General features: G+C 32.9%; 1 pseudogene; it reads right to left on the bottom strand.

Annotated features, from left to right (window-relative positions):
• Positions 1–7246: 7246 nt before the first annotated feature.
• LOC149790110 (ficolin-1 pseudogene) lies at positions 7247–7828 on the bottom strand (annotated as a pseudogene).
• Between the last annotated feature and the right edge of the window lie 436 nt (positions 7829–8264).

Raw genomic sequence — 8264 nt, forward strand, 5'->3', positions numbered from 1 at the left:
AATGGATAGTCTTTTTGGTTTGTAAGAGATGGTATATTGTGTGAAATTTCATCTTATTCGTTTGCATTCTAAGTTAACACAGGATGTATGGAGGGTGTGTGTGTATTGTCATTTGTTAGTCTGTATAAAACTCCCTTTGTCCCTATCAAATTCATTTCATCTACCTACCTACAGTAGCGCATATTCTGGTCAGCGACTTGTAACACTGCTGCCATTTTCCGCCTAGTGTCCAGTATAGTGACGTCATTGAAGCTAGAAATGTTGAGGCCATTAATATAGACGGTTTTTTTCCACAGGACTCTCCACAGTTTATAGCTATAAAGAGATACTAGTGTTTTTAAATAGGATCATCACACAAGTTGAGAATATAAATATGTAATGGTTTTTCCGCATGAATTTCGTACAAGTTGCGAATATAAATAGAGACTAAGGTTTTTCCACGTAGTATTTTTCGTAGTGTACGATAATCTATTTTGTTAGAATTTATCTCCTTCTCTTACATTTTAATCTAGCACATGGCATTTGGACAGTGAGTATGATTTCAAGGATGGTATAGTGGGTATAATGGATACTATTTGTGTGGTGTAAGGGATAGCTATTTTGTGAGATTTCATCTTACATGGTAAGCAAACGCAAGACATTTTGGATAGTGCGTATGATATGCTGGACAGCATAGTGGTGTGATGGATAATATTTTTGTGGTGTAAAGGATAGTTTTTTGGTGAGATTTCATCTTCTTCTTTTATATTCTGAGATGACATTTTTATTCTGAGATGACATTTTTTGGGGGGATAGTAATGTAGTAATAATGTAATGGATAGTATATTTTATAGTGTAAGTTACCATCGATTTTGTGAAATTTCATCTTCGTTTACATTGTAAGCCAACATATAACGTTTGGGGAGTGTGTGTGTGTGTGTGTGTGTGTGTGTCTTGGTCTTTGCTTGTCCTTATACTAGCGCGTATTCAGGTCATCCACTTAGTTTTTAGTAACAATTAACATGGACCAGATGTTTTCATTCACCTTCATGCTTGAAGTATATAAAGTGCAGGGTTCATCATTGCTCGCCATTCAAGTCTGAATAACATAGATGGTCAGCAATATTTGGAGAAACTTAAGAAGTTGCAGAAGGTCTTAGACAATTTGGGAATGGTGGAGGAAATGTTGGTGAGGGTTGAGTATGGGTGGTATAAACCCCATCATTTAAAGATGGAAATCAACAACTTAAGAAGAGCCAAAGAAAGACTAAAAGCACTGATTAAAAAGGAAACATAAGAAAATGAGGATCCAGAGGAAAATGAGCAAACCAAATATTACAATGGTAAAATTGAAAAAGAAGAACAAAATGAAAATATATAAAAAGACGAGATAGAGGTGAAGGACGAAGATGAGACTGAAAAGGATAGAAAGAAAAAGAATACGACGCAAAATGTACTAGAGAAGATAAGGTGCTATGGCAAAGAAAAAGACCAGACGGAAATTATAAGAAGAATAAAAGGAAGAAGAAGAAGAAGAAGAAGAAGAAAAAGAAGAAGAAACCCCAAAAAGTGTTTCGGTTGTATAGTTGCTTGTGTGATAGATGTATGTTCATAAATCTATGAGTTTGTGTGTAATATGTCTATGTCTCCAACCCTGTTAGTAACCACATCTCTATGTATATGTCTCTATTTGTCCATAGGGTAACGCGTATTCAGGTTAACCCCTTGCCACACTGTTCTGCCCGATATAGGTCAGCCACTTGCAACATTGTTACCATTGTTGCCCAGCCTATTCAAGTCATATTGTCCCTAGACAGGCCCAATACATTACTGCTACATATTCCCTATGTTAAATCCTCTTGTCCCTAGACAGGCCTATGCATGTTAAAGTCCCATTTGTATCCAGAGTGCTGAGACCCTTTATTAACATGGAAGTCCCATTGTCCCTATGGTTCCCCCCATTATTGGTTAAATGCAGATTTTAATCATAGCGACGGTTCTCCTAATCATTGTTCCGAATGCAGAATAGGCGTCAAATCTAAATATCTTTTATGTAAGAAACACAAGCTTTGTTTTAAATAATTCCGATATTTCAAATCATACATATAAAACGAAAGTAAGGTAAATTATACAAAAAGTTGATACAGTAGGCATTGTGCTCCTATTGAACAAGCTAGGTAAGATTTTATTTTTTAATCAGAAAATCTAGCAGTGGATGTCAAGGAAACATTGACTGAAACTGGAAGCATAAAATATCACTTCATGGCAATTATAACAGTTTGAATTCCAAAACGTTCCAAAGGGTAAAGGTTTATTAAAGTTTAATGTGTCTTTATTGAAACATGGAGATTATGTAGAACGGGTTGAAAAAAACTGTACATGATGTTTAAGAACAAATTGCTGAAAGTCCCACTTCATATTTCACACGAAAAATGTCAAATACGATTTGTTCTAAATGACCAGTTGTTTGTTATTAAACTAGTTATTATGCCATATACAATACATAAAGCGAACGTTAAAATAGAACAGTTATTAGAAGATATTACGGAGTTGTTCAAGATTGTGAAACTTTAGAAATTTTTTTAGAACTGAGCAGGAAAAGGGAAGGGTTTGTGGAATACAGGAGAAAAGAGAAAGAGGTTATAATCCGTTTTAGAGAAAAATAGGTTGACGAAAGAGTAAAGGTTACATATCATTTATGCACCTTTGAGAAACAAAGCTTATGTTAGCAAAATGATGTCTGTATCAATAAGGAACAACGGGTCACTCACAGTAACTTAAAAGTAAAGTTTACAAGCAATTATGAAATATTATGGTCATTTATAAAAGTACAGCAAAATACATGTCACCATTTTACATAAACTTTATTAATATAAATGTTAAAATTCCAAACCTATGTAACATGCCGAAAGAATCATTAGAATGTCTTGTATCTTGTGAAAACCTTTAAGATGTTTGAAACAGATGGCTGACAATAAATGTTAAGGCTAGGATGAGGTTATGCTATTGAGTTCTTTTCAGATATTTTTAATGCTTTTATGTCAGTTTTTGCGAAATCCATAAATTGTGGTTAAAATATAGGGAAACTTGAATCAAAACAGAAAGAAGGAAAATTACCTGTATACCGAAAGACGAAAACCAAAGCAGCATCTTAAAAACTGGAGAGCAATCACATTACTAAGTGTTTAATATAAAACAATTATCAGCATTTACATCTAAGAGCATGAAAAACGTCTCAGCTCGCACTATAAACGAGAATATTACAATCATATATTATTGAATTGTTTACATTAAATTTTTCAAAATTCTTATTTTATATTACTGTTAATGTACATTGAAAATGTCTTTAATTAATTTGCTTGGTTTTAACATGAAGAACATCTTAACGTTTTCATTTTTGGAGATTCTATTAAAAACTGGATATCAACTATTTATAATAATATAAAACAATAAGTTACAGTAAATATCTACATCCCTTTTTAATTTTACATACAAAGAGAATATTGGCAATTAAACCCCTTCTCTCTCTCTATGTGTCTCTCTCTGTATATATATATATATATATATATATATATATATATATATATATAGCGTATTTGATCTCTCAGTATGCACAATATACATATTTTGGACTGGAATAGTCAATCTTTAAGTCTTCCAATCCTTCTTCAATTTACTTTTCAAAATTTTCTAGACTTAACATCAATATTGATAACACTAAGGTTATCTGTTTGAGATGCAACGTTGGAAGTGAGGATATATTGTGTCAGCTTTATCAAATAAATTGAGGAGACATTGAATTTACATTGCTAGCGTACAATTTGAAACTAGCCATGAAAAAAGGGAGAATTAAATTATAAAATTAAAATAAGGAAATAAAAGCAATATTAAAACAGTGGTCAAAAACAGTTCCCTAACCATTTTGTAAAATCATAGTTGTAAAATGTTTAGTGAGCCATCTATTTTTATCCTTATGAAAACCATCAAAGAAAATCGAATAAAAAATAACAATATTTTTATAAATATTTTTGCATTTGTGGAATCATTAAAGATCACTTTGATTAGATTGTATGTAACACCATCTATAAATTGCAAACACTTTTAGAGGAATCTTACCAAAATAGCAAGAATTTCCACTTGTTTGGGGTAGACCGTCTAATGAAATAACTTAGCTAGCTTACTGCATTTTGGAGAGATGTTTTATGCATGGATCAATTTGTAAGATACTTTTTCAGCTGATACACCTAATGAGTTTTTTTTTTTTTTTTTTTTTTAGAGTGCCCCGTTAGGTACAATTACAATATTAGGGTAGGTGGTTAATCTGTTTTATCGAAAATAATTTGGTCAGAGCATGGAATTAGAGGCATCGAATTCGTCTATTGACAGGCCATTTCCATGTTGTTGTATCATTGCACTTTAAATCCTATATTTATTATTAGTAGAATCAATAATTTATTTGAAAATAATAATTGCAAATGAAAAGCACAGAAAACAGTAACGAAACTGTCTTTTAAAATAAATTATCTACCATATGTGCTATGAATAGTTTTCAAAAAAGTTACAAGCGTTAGAGAAAAACATTTATTGATGCTTTGTACTTGATATAAAATTCTAAATATACGACATTTTGATAGTTGTTTTCATGGATTAAAGGATACAAATATTGGAGTTGCGCAAATCTGAAGCCATGATTTATCATCTCGCATAATTTCATTGAATCATTTTCAAAGAAGCTGCATATACTCAGCGGTTAGCATGATGCACTTGGGACCAGAATACTGTAAGTTCGAATTCTGACCACAATGTACTCATATTTCATTGGCGCCATATAACATAGATGCCAGCCATCCATTATGATTTCTGCGAATTCATTACGATTTTATACATTGAATTATATCTTATGCTAGCCTGTGTATGGAGTTTACTTTAAGGAACATTAATAAAAAAATAACTATATAATGCAATAAAAAAGTAGTATTTATTTTTTTATACTTAAACCGTATGATCACCAAGTGTTATTTGTGTGAGGCAATTCTAGAAATTAAGTCTCCATAATTGAAAGGGTACACAAATTGCACATACATTTCCCAACATTTCTGCACATTGGTTTCTTTCCATCAGTTGCTATGATACATTTTCATAAAAAGACTGTTTTCTTCCATTTTCAAATCATTCTCAGTTTCATTTTTGTTATAAATATAAATTGGTCAGGAAACTAGTTTAGACTATAAATATAGGAACAAGATATCAAGCAAACCAGCCTTGATCAACGTGACTGATAAATTTCAAGTAAAAGTAACTTTTTTAAAAATGTTAGAGAATTAGTATTATTGTTACAAGAGTTATCACCCTTCTGATCAGTGAAAAGATTTGCACATAAAGGCACTTAATAATAAGATATTGTCAGTTGAATTCAAATAGAAGTTTGTTTTTCATAATTTTATTACCCTACTGATGTCACACTAAACACCATAACAAAACAATCTGTATACATGTAGTTACATTCTGGTTGTTGCAGAACCCCACATGCCATTTATTGCCTTTCGTGGGGTTATCCCACATTAGGATCTTAACACAAGAACTCATGTTTCGATCTCATTATTAGGCTGAATCAAACGTTTTGGTCAAATATAACTAGCAAGAAAATAGTCTGCAGACGTTTTGCGGCACTGAATAATCAAAGCGATAATATAATCAATAATTTGATCAATTGTATTGTGATTCTGCCAAGCCCGTTGAGCTAGCAGTACGTTGGTAAATTATCCTGTTTGATAATAGTTGTTAAGTCGTCCAAAAGAGCACAACGTTAAGGAGGGTAACAAGCCATACGGATTTTAGTACTCCAATAATGATTTCAGACAATCGATAACGTAAGAATCCTAGTTTATCATATCAACAAACCTTGTTTTTGGGGGCTGGAGAATGCCGGTTTGAAGAAACATGTTTTAATAACAGTTAGCAATAACTTGGTATAGGCACGTTGAATGCAAATGCTGAAATGATTATATCGTAACCATTAATAAATAACCTAAATATATGTCTTGGATAAATAAAAGAGATTCACAGATAAAAAAGAGACGGGAGACAAATGTATACACAGTTCAACATACAGTTTCAGTATTTATGGTGATTCGTAGGAGTGAACATTCTACATCTGCATGCTTAGATGCCCTTCTATTTGAAACTTTAAACCGTGCTTCATTGACAGTGATTGTTTTGATTATCAAAATATTATACAGCTCTTACAAACTGTTAATCTGTGATTGACTGTGCAAATATCGATGACTAATAAGATTAAGATGCCTCTTACAAGCTGCCTTCAAGGATCTTGCATGTCATGCTTTCAATTTCCAAGACAACGCGAGGCCTTAAACCTCCATCTAATTTTACTGGAGAGAATCTGCCGGAAACTACTAATTATAGCATGATTATTAATATAAACTATTATCACTCAGTAACAGCTGACAATTGCCAAACAAATGCACTAACGAACAATTCTATGAAACCTAATATGTGGAATATCGTTTAATATTTAGACGTAGCTATTCATTCAACAATGTATAAACGTCCGTGTTACCTATCTAATTCCATAGTAGTATTGTAGGTGGATATTTTTATAGTTTTTAAAATGTATCAAATTAACCTTATTGCAACAGTTTTAACCATTTCAAACCTAGCTTCTTGTGCCATGCTGCTATTTGTGTTATAATTATTCTACTATTCTGCGATTTGTACGATAATCTTCGCAGTAATATTTCTCTTTAGATGTACTGATGAAACGCGTGAGTATTAATGGATGATGTATAGGAATTTTAGAGTTCACGTTTATCAGAACGTGATTATATGCTTAAAATAAATTGTAAAAACGCAGTGCAGAACGAGTGTTGAACTACTCTTAGCACTATCGTGCACTTTGTGAGAATGCCTATGATAGAATAAAATAACACACAACGATGAACACAATACATAAATATAAATTCAAACGATACTATTTTGCTGTACATTGTACAAAATCAAAATCTTACACTAAGATATATTGTTTAGGTTAAATGAAGGCATGATTGTAGCCGTAAGTGATTTGAGTGTGCTGCGCGCTGAATTAAATACTGACCTACAACTGTGAAGGCAGTATTCAATTCAGTGCGTTGCAGTTGAATATCAATCAGGTACCTTCATGGAATAAAAATGAAACTTGACAAGTTTACTTACATTTAACGTATATATAAAACTATAGGCTCTAATAGATGTTATTTGTGCACATTTAAGTCTACTTTAGCTTCATTTCCACGAACGTCATGGAAACATAAAGTCCAGAAAGTGAAATCCAGTTAAGTCCTTCCCCATACTTAACTGACCCATACAGGCCATTTAAGTTACACGCATGACAGTCGTAATACCACCAGCCACCATAGTATACACTAGCACAATTAAATTCTCTAAGATCATTATCCCTGTCTTTGGTTGTAAACTTCATGCCATTTTGATAATTCATGGAGTCTCCAGCATTTCCAGAGTATCCAGTAACGCTGAGAATGTAGCTACTATTTTCGTCACCTACTTGGAAAGAAGAGTACACGGCATACGCGGATCGTTCTGGAGGTTGTGGAGTAATGAGGTCAACACGAAGTTTCACGTTTCCTTGGGAAGTCAGTTGATGTATATTATCAAGACCAAGCCAATACTCTGTGTCTGCGTTCCCAAAACCAGATTTGTAATCAGCCCATGGACGAAAGAAATCAACTGACCCGTCCACTCTGCGTTGGAATACTGTCCAACCACCTCCGTCTGTGTCCATATCACATCGGACACTCACGCCATTTGAATCATCACTGGGATATATCGTGTAAATTCCTGTAGTATTTTGTCCTGAACATATAATTTCTTTACAGTTCTGTGGCCGCTTGCCTGTCAAAAAAATATACATTAATGATTCAAGATGGATGATAACTAGGGTGTTGGTGCAACTAGCCCTAATATTGCAATTCCAATTCATCCACAACAAAATGTTTAAAATTGTTTCCATATAAACACCGTAGCAACAGGATCAACATCCTTCATTTGAAACGAAATCAATCTCATCCACTTTTCATTTTGACATAAATGTAAGTCAAAGTTAGTCACCTTCACCGCTGTACTTTCCGATTCAAATAATGTGTTTTTTAAAGACCAGTCTGAATTTATTTATATTTTTAATCATTGATTACCCATATCCATTTTCAATTGATTAAAGTATTCCGCAAATTAAACCAGTACCCTTTCTACGAATAATTATTGATATTAACCAT

This window comes from Sinohyriopsis cumingii, chromosome 10, assembly GCF_028554795.1.
Source record: "Sinohyriopsis cumingii isolate HCF-2022 chromosome 10, ASM2855479v2, whole genome shotgun sequence".
Classification (NCBI taxonomy): Eukaryota; Metazoa; Mollusca; class Bivalvia; order Unionida; family Unionidae; genus Sinohyriopsis; species Sinohyriopsis cumingii.